We start from the raw sequence: 13,628 nt of genomic DNA, 5'->3' as shown, positions 1-13,628 counted from the left end.
TGTCCACTTGGGTGGCTCAGTGGTAAAGAATCTGCCTGGCAATGCAGGAGATGTGGGTTTATCCCTGGATTGGGAAGATTCCCTGGAGAAGAAAGTGGTAACCCACTCTAGTATTCTTGCCTGGAAATCACAGGGACAGAGGAGCCTGGTGGGCTACATTCCATGGGGTCACAAAAGAGTTGAACTTGACTTAGCAACTAAGCAACAACAATAACTTATCCACTTAGGATAGAAGTAACACATACAGAGATATGGTTACAATAACTCATTCAACATTTTTAAAAGTTGATTTTTTTTTTTTTTTTAAAGAGTGGTGGTAGAATGGGAATTTCATATGGGCAAAACTTTTTAGTAATGCTTTGTATTGTTCAGATTTCTTTCCTAGTTTCTAAATCAGATGGTTTCTTTAGAAACATGCTATGGGGGTTACATTTTAAAGGAAGTAAAATTAATTGCTTGTACATAGTAAAGCTCCCTCTTGCAGGACTTACTTTTAGAGTTTCAGCTAATGGAGCCTTGGCCTTGAGGAAGCATTCAGCTGACCAGTCTCAGATTAAGAGGTGCAGACTCAAATAGCACCAGGCAACTTGCTTGAGCTAGTTACAAAAATAAGAGATAGTTAACCCTGGTGATTCAGACAGTAAAGAACCTGTCTGCAATTCAGGAGACCTGGGTTCAATCCCTGAGTCAGAAAGATCCCCTAGAGAAAGCAATGGCAACCCACTCCAGTATTCCTGCCTAAAAAATTCCATGGATAGAGGAGGCTGGCGGGCTACAGTCCACGGGGTCGCAAAGAGTCGGCCACTGATGAGCGACTCACAACCCTTATATAGTGACTGCTACATGCCAGGCTGGATTCTAAATGCTTCACGTGTGTCCTCAAAACCGACACCCTTGCAATCCTTATTTTATAGATCAGGAACACAGACAAACTGCCTAGGGTCTCGCACATGTAGCAGTAGAATCTGGATTCAAACTCAGACAGGTTGGCTCCAGATTTTAGGTTCTAAAGCTATCAAACCTCTCTGTGCCCTTCAGGAATGTATTTTTACAATTTTTATTGACATATAGTTGATTTTTAATGTTGTGTTAGTTTCAGATGTACAGTGAAGTGATTCAGTTATATATATATATATGTACATTTACACATACACACATATTTATAGGGCTTCCTAGGTGGTGTTAGTGGTAAAGAACCTACTTGCCAATGCAGGAAATGTAAGAACCGCAGGTTCGATCCCTGGGTTGGGAAGATTCCCCTGGAGGAGGGCATGGCAGCCCATTTCAGTATTTTTGCCTGGAGAATCCCATGGACAGAGGAGCCTGATGGGCTATAGTCCCTAGGGTCACAAAGACTAGGACAGGACTGAAGCAACCTCGTACACACACACACATAAATATACATAGGAACGTATTTTCCGTCTCCCTCAGGATGAGGTGTACTTTGACTGAAGTTTGCACTTTGACAATTATATCAAGTCATGCGTGGAAACCGAAGCTAACTGGCTCAGTGTTTCTGATTGATTCCCGTGATCTTTTAACGCCTTTTGTGGATTGGTAACTGGAACAACTGCCCAGCTCTTCTGTCCCAAATCCTGCTTCACTGGGCATCCAAGTGTCTCTGATTATGCTCATTGGAGGAATCATCAGACATAGTCTTTCAGGCTCAGAGCCTAGAAGAGCTGCATCCTACAGTCCCACGAGCTTTTGGGCCCTGAAAACACTCTGCCTCCTGATTGGCTGCCAGAGGAAATAGTGTCTGAATCTTTCAGCATCCTGTGCAAGGTACAGTGGCCTCTCGATCAGGAAGAGGTTACTCTAGCAACCAAGGGCCTGCATCCTCCCTCCCAGCTCCAGAGGTGAAGGTATGCACTAATTACCTTCATCTGCAAAAACCACGTCTCTCTGAGCAGGGTGCCCTCAGCAGGACTTTTTAAAAACCTGCCGCAGGTTAAAAAGCAGACTTGCTTTTAATTTATTAAAAGACTTGGCATTTTTTTCCCCCACTGAGCATTTTAAAATGCAATTAGATGAAATGGAATAATAATCAGGCAAAAGTATTGAGGAGTTTTCACGTGAGTGGCCGTTTTTCTCACGCTCCTTCCTCTTTCTGGGCATTCCTGCTGGGACAACGTGTCTGTCGTTGGAAGCCCCTTACCCATCCCCACATTCCTGAAGATCCAGGCTCTTGGGAATCAACTGCTGGATCTTCACACAACCCTTGCCAGACGTCAGGGACTCATCACCCTACACTGTGCAATGGTGTGTCTCCTGGTTTAGTGTATTTTTTCAAATTTCCCTTAAGATTAGGCTGAGCATGTGCATTTTTGATCTGTTTAAAGCTTTTTATTTTCCTACAACTTTAAAGGTCACTTCCCATTTACAGTTATTACAAAATACTGGCTATATTTCCCATGTCATACTATAGAATATATCACTGAGTCTATCTTACACCCAGCGTTTGTACCTCCATTCCTGCACCCCTATATTGCCCCTCCCACCACCATAGTAGCCACTGGTTAGTTCTTTCTATCTGTGAGTCTCCTTCTTTTTTGTAACATTCACTGGTTTGTTGTATGTTTTAGATTCCACATCAAAGTGATATTATACAGTATTTATCTTTCTCTGTCTGACTAATTTCACTCAGCATAATGGCCTCCAATTCCATCCATGTTGCTACAAATGGCAAAAGTTTGTTCTTTGCTTATGACTGAGTGATATCCCCTTGTGCATATGTACCACATCTTTATCCACTCATCTGTCGACAGGTAGTTTCCATGTCTTGACAACTTTAAATAAGAATACGTGCATTTTTAAATAAGTTCCTTACTTAGAGAACTGTATGCCCAGCAGAGTTTGAGAACTACTGTCAACGCTGGGAGCAGGCCCACACCCACCTCTCCCGTCATCATGTCCCTTGGACTGACGCAGTGTTGGGGAACATGGTGGACGTTGCCCAAATGAGTGAATGAATGAAGTTTCATGAGACATGTTACAGGATTTTATGAAAACAAAAAGCAAAAACCGTTCCCCCTCACTCACCAATGACAGTGGTCAAGGGAATGGGAAGTAGGGGGAAGTCAGGAGCCTCACACACTATGTATTGTTAGCAGGGTCAAGCACATAGAGGACACAGGGGTTGTGGTGTAATTACACGCACGCGTGAAGAGGAACCTTATGCTCATTAAATACTACTGGGCCCTTGAAGTGTGAAAGTGTTAGGTGCTCAGTCGTGTCCGACTTTGTGACCCACGGACTGTAGCCTGCCAGATTCCTCTGTTCTAGAATTCTCCAGGCAAGAATACTGGAGTGTGTTGCCACGCCCTTCTCCAGGGGATCTTCCTGATCCAGGGATTGAACCCGGGTCTCCTGCATTGCAGGCAGATTTTTTACCATCTGAGCCATCTGGGAAACCCAGTTGGTCTCTTACCACTGATGTAACCAGAACAGCAGTCTGAGCTAGAAAGATCAGGATCCCTTCGGTTTTGACATCTTTACTATAAGTGCCAAAGAGGTGAAGAGATGTGGATCCTCTGGGCTGTGTCACAGCCTCCCTGCCCTGGCCCCAGGCTGCATCAGTTCAGTTCAGCTCAGTTCAGTCGCTCAGTCGTGTCTGACTCTTTGCGACTCCATGAATCGCAGCATGCCAGGCCTCCCTGTCCATCACAAACTCCTGGAGTTTACTCAAACTCATGCCCATCGAGTCGGTGATGCCATCCAGCCATCTCATCCTCTATCGTCCCCTTCTCCTCCTGCCCCCAATCCCTCCCAGCATCAGGGTCTTTTCCAATGAGTCAACTCTTCTCATGAGGTGGCCAAAGTATAGCAGTTTCAGCTTCAGCATCAGTCCTTCCAATGAACACCCAGGACTGATCTCCTTTAGGATGGACTGGTTGGATCTCCTTGCAGTCCAAGGGACTCTCAAGGATCTTCTCCAACACCACAGTTCAAAAGCATCAATTTTTCGGTGCTCAGCTTTCTTCACAGTCCAACTCTCACATCCATACATGACTACATGACTACCTCCCCAGGGAGGTCACACACTTAAAAATACCACGTAATTATCCAAACTCGTGAGCCTGGGGTCTGTGGCTCAGAAGGTGAGCTTGGGACCCCACAGAGTCAGTGGATGGGTTTTTTTAATGCCCAAAACTCCTTCCTTCTGGTCTTATTTTCTTTTTTCTCTCCTGACCCTCTGCTCAGCCCCAGGCTGGAGCCCCATCTCATCAAAGCATGAGGGCTGTCCTCACTAGGCTTGCTGGTGAATCCTCAAATGGTGTAGCCTTGACCTCATCCCCCTTCTCCCAAAAGGAGGCAGAGAACATCCCTCTGTTGGGGAGCACCCAGGAGACACACCAGCTTGCTTCCTGCTGACCCTTCCTCTCACCTCCTTCACCCTGATGCCCTGATGTCCCGAAGGACCGACCACCTTCCCCCACTAGGGAGGCAGGGAGAACAGACACAGAGACTGAACCAGGGGGACTGTGGTAGGGCTGCCGGGAAAGATTTTTATCCCAAATATTTGAGATGTACTTACAATAAAGAAAGATTATTCTTCACCGGCCTGAGATTCATGTTTAACTGAGTATCTTGTATGTTTGGGCTTCCAGGTGGCTCACAGTAAAGAAACTGCCTGTCAATGCAGGAGATGCAAGAGACGGGGGTTCAATCCCTAGGTGGGGAAAATCCCCTGGAGAAGGAAATGGCAACCCACTCCAGTATTCTTGCCTGGAGAATCCCATGGACAGAGGTGCCTGGTGGGCTACAGGGCAAGGGATTGCAAAGTGTCAGACATGACTGAGTGACTGAGCGCGCACACACTTGTTATATTTATTCTCTAAATCAGATAACCCTTCCAGGAAGGCCATGGCCACCTTAGGAAGCAGCTTCCTTACTTTATGCCACCATCTAGAATCCCACTGTAGCCAGAGAGGCTGCTCCTGTGAACTGGGGCTGGAAGGCTTTTTTCAAAAGAGGAAACCCCCTTTTGGAAAATAACTTTATTTGTTAAGCTATTCTTAACCCCACCCTGTTGAGGTCATATGACGAAGCAAGGGCTTCCTTGGTGGCTTAGACAGTAGAGAATCTGCCTGCAATGCAGGAGACCTAGGTTCGATCCCTGGGTTGGGAAGATCCCCTGGAGAAGGGAATGGCAAACTCCAGTATTCTTGCCTGGAGAATCCCATGGACAGAGGAGCCTGACGGGTTGCAACAAACCCGTGATGGAAGGAAGGACTTGGCCTCCTCCTCTCCATTCATTTGTGGCTGACTCTTCCATGATGAGAGGGGACTGCTCTTTCTGCCCTCAGTGGGCTGGGGTTTTCCTGCCGGTATCAGTTTGCTAGGGCTGCCCTAGCAAGCACTGCAAACTGGGTGGCTTAATAGAAATGTCTTGTGTCCCAGTTGTGGAGGCTGGAAGTCTGAGAGCAAGACCTTGGCAGAGTTGGTTCCTTCTCTGTCCTGTGATGGAGAATCTTCTAGGCCACTGCCTAGCTTCTGGTGTTTGCTGGAATCTTAGCGTTGCTTATCTGTGGAAGCCTCACTCCCATCTCTGCATTCATCCCCATCTCCCTGTGTGTGTCTCTATGTCCAATGTCCCCTTTTCAGACGGACACAAGTCATGTTGGATTAGGGTCTATGCTAAGGACCTCACTTTAACTTGATTGCCTGTGTAAAGGCCTGATATCCAAATAAGGTGCATTCTGATGTCTGGAGTGTTAGGATTCCAACATATCTGTCTTAAGGAGGGGGGACCCAAATTGGCTCAGAGCACAGAGCCTGCCAGTCATGTGTATTTGCATTTGCCAGGAAGGCAGCTCCTAATCGGAGTCAGTGGTCTGGTTCCTCTGCTGACTATGGATGGATAATGATTTAAGGCCTTGGGGTAATGGAAGATAAACCGCTTGTCACTGCCTACTCGGTGTTCCAGGAGATTGCATTCTGTGGGAGGCAGCCCCAGCCTGCCCCTGCAAAGTTTCTCCCATTATGTGAAGGGCAGGAGATGATAGCCAACATTAATATTCAGCCCTTCGGCCTCCATCAGCTCAGCCCTCTGCACTCCCCTCTAACCCTCCAGAGGGAACAGCAGAGCTCTTCTCCCCCAAGAGATTTCGGCAAGTATCTGCCCGCAGTAGGGGACTGGTGATGCTCTGCTTAGAGTGGGCACAGGAAGGGAGTGTGGAAGGGAGAAAGGGGGTCTTCCCTAGAGATCGTCCCCCTCCCTCTTCTAATTCAAGATCAGAATCTGCTTGCTTCCCTTCCTCCATGCAGATGTTGGGAGAACAAAATAAATTTCCTTGTCAGCTTGGGCTCTAAATTCTCATGTATTTATTAGGAAATGATAGTTTTCTCTAAGCAGCCATCTCTCCTGCTTGCTTAGGTACTGTCCATCACTAACGAATTGAAGGCAGAAAAAGACCCACTTGGAGGCCAGGGTGGTTTTGTTGTTGATAGCTCCCAGTGTCTGTATCACCAGGGAGAATGTTTTTTTGAAGCCAGTCCAGGAAATTTTGTTCTAAGAACAGCCTGCTAATCTGAGCTTCTTCAGGACTAGTGGCTGTGATGGAGCTGGCATGATGGCCAAAGAGAGTGGCCCCAGTGTGGCGGGAAGTCTTTTCTCGGTCTGCCGGAGTTGCCCTGTCAGGGCATCACAGACCTGGTGACTCTAACCTCAGAGGTTTGGTTTACGATCCAGGCGTTGGCAAGGCTGGGTTCTCCTGAGGCCTCTCTCCTTGGCTCAGGGGTGGCTGCCTTCTTACTATGCCCTCTCGTGGTCTGCCTTCTTGTTTGTGACTATGTCCAAATCTCCGCTGTCAACTGGGGAAAAAAAAAAATAAACTCAACCTAAAACTTGAGAATAATGGTCTATTTGGTGGACTAGCTGAGGACCTAACTCTGGTAACCAGCCTCTCAGATAGCTCTAAGGGACACCCCTGAAGAGGTAAGGGAAGAGCCAAGATACATAGGAGTTAGGGCAACAAACATCAGGTAGTCGGAACATCTAAAGATCACCGTTAATTACAGAAAAACGGAGAACTTAAGTTAATGAATTTAGCAATTGTCTATGTACAACAGGGCTTCCTTGGCGGCTCAGACAGTAAAGAACCAGACTTCAATGCAGGAAACCAGAGTTCGATCCTTGGCGCAGGAAGATCCCCTGGACAAAGGAATGGCTATCCACTCTGGTATTCCTGCCTGGAGTATTCCATGGACAGAGAAGCCTGACAGGTTACAGTCCATTGAGTGGCAAAGAGTCAGACACAGCTGAGTGACTAACTCATTCTTCACTTCACTATGTATGGGAAGATGCAAGAATCTGGGCTCATTGAAATCGTTCTTTGATAGTCACCTCATCGGTCCAGTCTCACTTTTCTGGATCCCGTACTCCCTTGAGTGTACCGGCCTGTGGCTGCCGTGGCTGACGGCTTGATGACTGCACCATACTTTGCCTATTAATAGGGCAAGTGACAGTCTTCATCCACACCATCTCTTATAAACACACCAGTAACACTGGATTAGGGGCCACCCATATGGCCTCATTTAACCTTCACTACCTCTGAAAAGACCTTGTCCCCAGATAGTCACATTCTGAGATACTGGGGATTAGGATTTCGATATATGGACTCAGGAGGACTTGGTTCAGCCAGTAACAGTGTCCTGTCAGATTCAGGGAAAACTTGGGTTCGACTCTGCCCCTGGGTAAGGGAGTGGGGAGTGTATCCGTTGGATTTTCTGTTGTCAGCCCCAGAAGCCTCGCAGACTCACTTGAGCAATGTGGGAACTGAATAAGAGGCTGTGGAGAGAGCACCGATGTAGATGAAAAATGTTCATGTGAGTAAACAAAGGACTCTGTGGCCTTCAGGCCATCAGCTGCTGTAGCCGCCCCATGCTGCCCCCAACAAACAATGCACGCTGGGAAGGTTCAGAATGGAAAAGAACAAGATATTGGCCCTAGATAGCTGGTGATGGACAGGGAAGCCTGGCGTGCTGCAGTCCACGGGGTCAGAGACTTGGACACAACGGAGTGGCTGAACTGAACTAGATAGTTAAGGTGCATATCAAAGGGATGATTTCAATGAGACCAGATTCTTGCCTTTTCTGTATGTAGAAATGCACTGAGTTCATTACCTTGAGAACTCTGGCTTTCTATACTTAACCGTGATCTGTTTGATGTTCTGACCACCTGGTTTTTGTTGCAAAAACTCCTCTAAACCCTGGCTCCTCCCTTACGCCTTTGGAGCAGTCCCTCAGCGCTGCCTGAGAGGCTGGCTCCTGGGCTTGAGGCCCATCAAGTCCACCAAATAAAACATAATTCTCAACTTTCGCAGGCACGCTAAGTCGCTTCAGTCATGTCTGACTCTGTGACGCTACGGACTGTAGCCCACCAGGCTCCTCTGTCCATGGGATTCTGTATTCTGGGCTGAGGCCCAGAAGAGGAGGAGGACGGCTGCCCTGCTGGGTTCACCGCTGGCTGGGGCAGGAGGAGGAGGGATCTAGAGCTTTGGTCTCAGTGATGAGTGTGAGGGACCAGGGGTCACAGGTCAGGCTGGAGGCAGTGAGTCTTCACGAGTGCCTCAGCAGCGGTCAAGAGAGAATGGATGCTGGGAGACTAAAACAATACAATCGTCTATCAGATCACTTATTTCCTCACTTGAATAAAGGGGTTACATCAGATGATCCGTATGCTCTGTCACATGTCACTCAGTCGTGTCCGACTCTTTGTAACACTTTGGACTGTGGCCAGCTCAGGCTCCTCTGTCCATGGGATTTTTCAGGCAAGAATACTGGAGTGGGTTACCATTTCCTTCTCCAGGGGATCCTTCTGACCCAGGAATCAGACTCATGTCTCCTGTGTCTCCTGCATGGCAGGCAGGTTCTTTCCACACTGAGCCACTGGAAAACTCCTCTGTCTGCATTAAACATTTACTGAAGGGGCCCCCGGCCACTGCATTCTTGAGTTCTTCCCCTTCCTTTGTCGTTAGATGCTGGCACTCCCACTCCTGGCTCTTCATTGCCTGTGACGCCTCACTGCCCTTGCACAGCTCCCCGGCATCTCCCCCCGTGGAGGTGCCGGCCTCGTGTGTTCAGGAAGGTCATCAGACTTACACGGCTATAAAAAAGCGGGTGACGGCTCTCTGGTAAGGCTCAATTTATTAAGTCTCCTTTGTGATTTGGGCTGGTAGTAAATATTATATTCATTATAAACAATCATTCAACCCACCATGCTTTCTTTGGTCCTCAGCTACCTTGTCTACAAAACAGGAGAGTTGAACTCAATGAGTATTATAGGTTTCTTTCAGCTCCAGCTCTGTTGGATTCTATGAAAATTAAACTCCTTGGGGTAGGTAGTCTGTGGGGCTTGACTGTGAGGCATCCCCCAAGAAGTTGGAAATGGGAAATGTAATTTCCCTCTGAGAGAAGGATTACAAAGCCAACCGGCACAGATCAAAGGAGATACATTCAACGTCTCCTTAAATGAACAGGATGGATTTGAGGTCAGAGCAGTCTGGACTGGTAGCAGGAGCATCCCCAGGGAGAGAGCATGGCCTGTCGGGGCAAGACAGAGCACCATGGACGTGCAGAAAAAGGAGGCTGAGACCGTGAGCACATCAGGGTTGAGTTCCAATATGGCCAAGACAAGGCTGGGGTATAGGGGCTGGGTACCCGCACTTTAGAAGGCTCTGTGGAGGTGATGGGGAGGGGCTTCAGGTCATCATGACTGGACCCATCAACAGAGATGATAGTTCATATTGTTAAAGCCCATATTGTACAGGCACCAACCAACCACAAACGGCTTCACCTACAGCTGGAACAGGGACCTAGGGTCCTCATCACGCCCAACACTCATCCTCTAGTGCCCGGGGTATCCATGGAGTCCCTGGTGAGGGAAGGGCTGTGAGCATGAGCTTGCAAGAGGCTCAGGGCAAAAGCTATTTACTGATCAGCTCAGAATTAGTTTAATAACTTTCATGTTCATATCACTCAGCTCACTCTTTGCTTCCGATTCACCGAGCAATCCCTTGCTTTGACTGTGGTTTCCCATATACTTCTACCTAAAGGGAAAGAATGCATGTGACTGGTGACATGATTGTAAGATGAATGTATTTTTCAAGGTAAACAAATAGGTTTCCTGATTTTTTTAATTTATCTATTTTTAATTGGAGGATAATTGCTCTACAACATGGTGTTGGTTTCTGCCATACACCAACGTGAAGCAGCCACAGGTGCACATATGTCCCCTCCCTCTTCAACCACCTTCCTCCCTCCCACCCCACCCCGCCCTCCTAGTTGTCACAGAACCCTGGATTTGAGCGTCCTTTGTCACACAGTCAGCTTCCACTGGTTATCTGCCTTACATATGGTAATACTTATGCTTCCAGGATACTCTCTCAGTGCGTCTTGCCCTCGCCTCCCCCCTGCGTCCACAAGTCTGTTCCCCACGTCTGCATCTCCATTGCTGCTCTGCCATGGGTCCATTGGTAGCATCCTTCTAGATTCCATATATATGTGTTAGTGTACAGTATTTGTTTTTCTCTTTCTGACTTACTTTACTGTGTTTAGTAGGCTAAAAATATGGACCGCTTCATGAATTGCATGTCATCCTTGCACAGGGGCCACATTGATCTATCTTCTCCATATTGTTCCAATGTTACCATATGCGCTGCCGAAGTGAGCACAGGCTTCCTGTTCTGTCAGTCTCGTGGGAGCCTGATCCAACGGACCATGTGAATTCACCTCTACCAGGGAAATCCACTCTTGGCTTGCTGACAAAGTCAACTGCCTCAATTAAACAAACAAACAAACAACCCAATTTAAAAATGGGAAGAGGACCTGAATAGACATTATTCCAAAGAAAACATGCGCATGGCCAACAGGCATATGAAAAGGCATATCATTGATCATCAGGGACATGCAAATCAAAACCACAATGAGCTTTCACCTCACACCTGTCAGAATGGTTATCATCAAAAAGAAAACGACAAATGTTGGTTTGAGGATGTAGAAAAACGAAAACCCTAGGACACTGTTGGTGGGAATGTAAATTGGTGCAGCCAATGTGGAAAACAGTATGGAGGTTTTAAAAGCAACAAAAATAGAGCAAGCAGCATCATCTAGCAATTCCACTGCTGGGTGGAATATCCAGGGGATCCTCTTGACCAAAGGAAGCAAAGTGTTCATTTGAAAAGAACACATGCACCCCAATGTTCATAGCAGTATTATGTACAATAGCCAAGATATGGCAGCAACCTAAGTGTATGTCAACTGATCAATTGATAAAGAAGATGTGGTGTAGAAAATGGAATATAATCCAGCTACAAAAAAAATGAAGTTTTTCCATTTGCAGCAAAATGGATAGACATGCAGGGCATTATGCTAAAGTGAAATAACTCAGACAGAGAAAGACAAATATTGTACATTATTATTTCCATGTGAAATCTAACAAATGAAAAAATGAATGAATGTAACAGAAACAGACTCACAGATGTAGAGAACAAACTAGCGTTTACCAGTGTGCAGAGAGAAGTAGAGAGGAGCAATACAAGTCAGACAACTAAGAAGTACAGAATATTATGTATAAAATAAGCTACCAGGATGTATTGTACAACATGAGGAATATAGCTGAAATTTCATAACTTTAAATGGCGTAGAATCCATAAAAATATTGGATCACTATGTTGTACACTTAAAGTTAGTATAATATTATAAATCAGCTATACTTCACTTTTGACAAAAAGCCCACACTTGCCTCGTGGAAATACTTCTTGGAAGTAGCTGGCCAGCCCCTCTTTCTTTTTTCTAAAGGTTTATTGAAGGATAGCTGATTTACAATGTTGTGTTAATTTCTGCTGTACAGAAAAGTGATTCAGTTATACATATGCATATTCTTTTTCATATTCTTTACCATTATGGTTTATCACAAGTTATTTAGTATAGTCCCCTGTGCTGTATGGAAGGACTTTGCTGTTTATCCACCAACTCCTCTTTCCAACAGATTCAGTGAACCTTTCCTATTTTCCTATAGAATCTCCGGCTGAATTTCTACAGCATGTAAAATTTAACTGGAGACTGGTCAGTAGGATGTAGTGGTTTTCTCTGTGTGTGTGTGATTTTTGTTCAGTCCCTCAGTCCTTCCTACCTCTTTGCAACCCCACGGACTGCAGCATGCCAGGCTTCTCTGTCCTTCACCATCTCCCAGAGTTTGCGCAAACTCATGTCCATTGAGTCAATGACACCATCCAACCATCTCATCCTCTGTGATGTTAGTAATACTAAGTTTATTTTCAAATAAAATCTCACAAAGTCCAAGCTCCAGGTAAACATATCCATATACCAGCTTCTCTGTGTGGGTATGAAATGAACACCTCAAACATAAAAGGTCCAAATGGAATTCTTAATGCTCTGCCCTTGTCTAAGAAGAAGGCAATGGCACCCCACTCCAGTACTCTTGCTTGGAAAATCCCATGGGTGGAGGAGTCTGGTAGGCTGCAGCCCATGGGGTCGCTAAAAGTCAGACACGACAGAGTGACTTCACTTTCAATTTTCACTTTCATGCATTGGAGAAGGAAATGGCAACCCACTCCAGTGTCCTTGCCTGGAGAATCCCAGGGACTGGGGAGCCTGGTGGGCTGCCGTCTATGGGGTCACACAGAGTCGGACACGACTGAAGTGACTTAGCAGCAGCAGCAGCCCTTGTCTATACCGGCTCCTCCTCTCCTGTTCAGGCCCTCTCTTCTCAAACGCCTGTTTCCACCAACAAAATATGTCTAGAGACCCATCACTTCCAAGCCAGGACCCCCACCCCTGAAAGCTTGCTTACCGCCGGCATCCTCTCTTACCTGGATCACTGCCCTGTCATGGTCTTCCTGCTCCCACTCCTGTGTCTGTACGTTCATTCTCTCTGCAGTGAAGTAACATGTGTGAAAATGTGGCTGGATCATGATTTCCCCTGTTCACAGTGCTCTAGTGTTTCCTGCCGGATTTTGAGTAAAATCCAGACCCCTTACTGGGGTCTACCATCCGGTTTCCTGGCACCTCGCTCACTGAGCCCTTCTCCCCCTCACTCTCTTGGCTCCAGACACACTGGACTTATTGTTACTCCTCAAATGTGCCAAGCTTGTTCTCTGCTTTGCATTCCCTGTGGGCCCCGCGGTTACAGCCATGGGTGCCCTTGACTTGGGATGGCTCACTTCCTCACAGCAATTGAGTCATTGCCCAAATGACCCCTCAGGGAGGCTTCCCTCACCCTTGCCTCACTCCTGCTCTCTGGAACTTTGGGGCCCCTCCTGTAGTGGATGCTGGGGTGTGCCGCCAGCTCCCCAGTCAGGACTGGGAGGCACTCACTGATTTGGTCCCTAGTCAGCTGCCAACAGCTCTCACACTGAGCACTTTCCAGGCTCTGACTTCTGCCCAAAGAAGCAGCTTCACCCATGTTTTATGCCCACTCCCTGGAGAAGCCTATATTCAGTGGCTGGTCCTATGGGGTCACAAACGCCCAGTCCTCTGGTCTCAGCTGAGCCTACTCCACTTACTGTCCCATGCTCTGGAGCTAGCCCTGCAGGACGGGGTGAGACTTCTCCAAGTGCATCAACTCTTCCCCCTGCCCATCCTGCACCCCTCACATGCGTCAT

General features: G+C 47.0%; 1 long non-coding RNA gene and 1 other non-coding gene across 2 annotated transcripts in view; one reads left to right on the top strand and one right to left on the bottom strand.

Annotated features, from left to right (window-relative positions):
- The window catches only part of LOC122693337, a 34,376-nt gene that overhangs the window by 8,545 nt on the left and 12,203 nt on the right, over nucleotides 1-13,628 (top strand). The window lies entirely within an intron of this gene.
- On the bottom strand, nucleotides 10,567-10,676 carry LOC122695835. Its single transcript, XR_006341584.1, has one exon. It is a non-coding gene; the product is annotated as a U6 spliceosomal RNA (small nuclear RNA).

This window comes from Cervus elaphus, chromosome 5 (genome assembly GCF_910594005.1).
Source record: "Cervus elaphus chromosome 5, mCerEla1.1, whole genome shotgun sequence".
Lineage (NCBI taxonomy): Eukaryota > Metazoa > Chordata > Mammalia > Artiodactyla > Cervidae > Cervus > Cervus elaphus.
The sequence above is the reverse complement of the archived record's forward strand: the minus strand, read 5'-3'. Positions and strand labels throughout refer to the sequence as shown.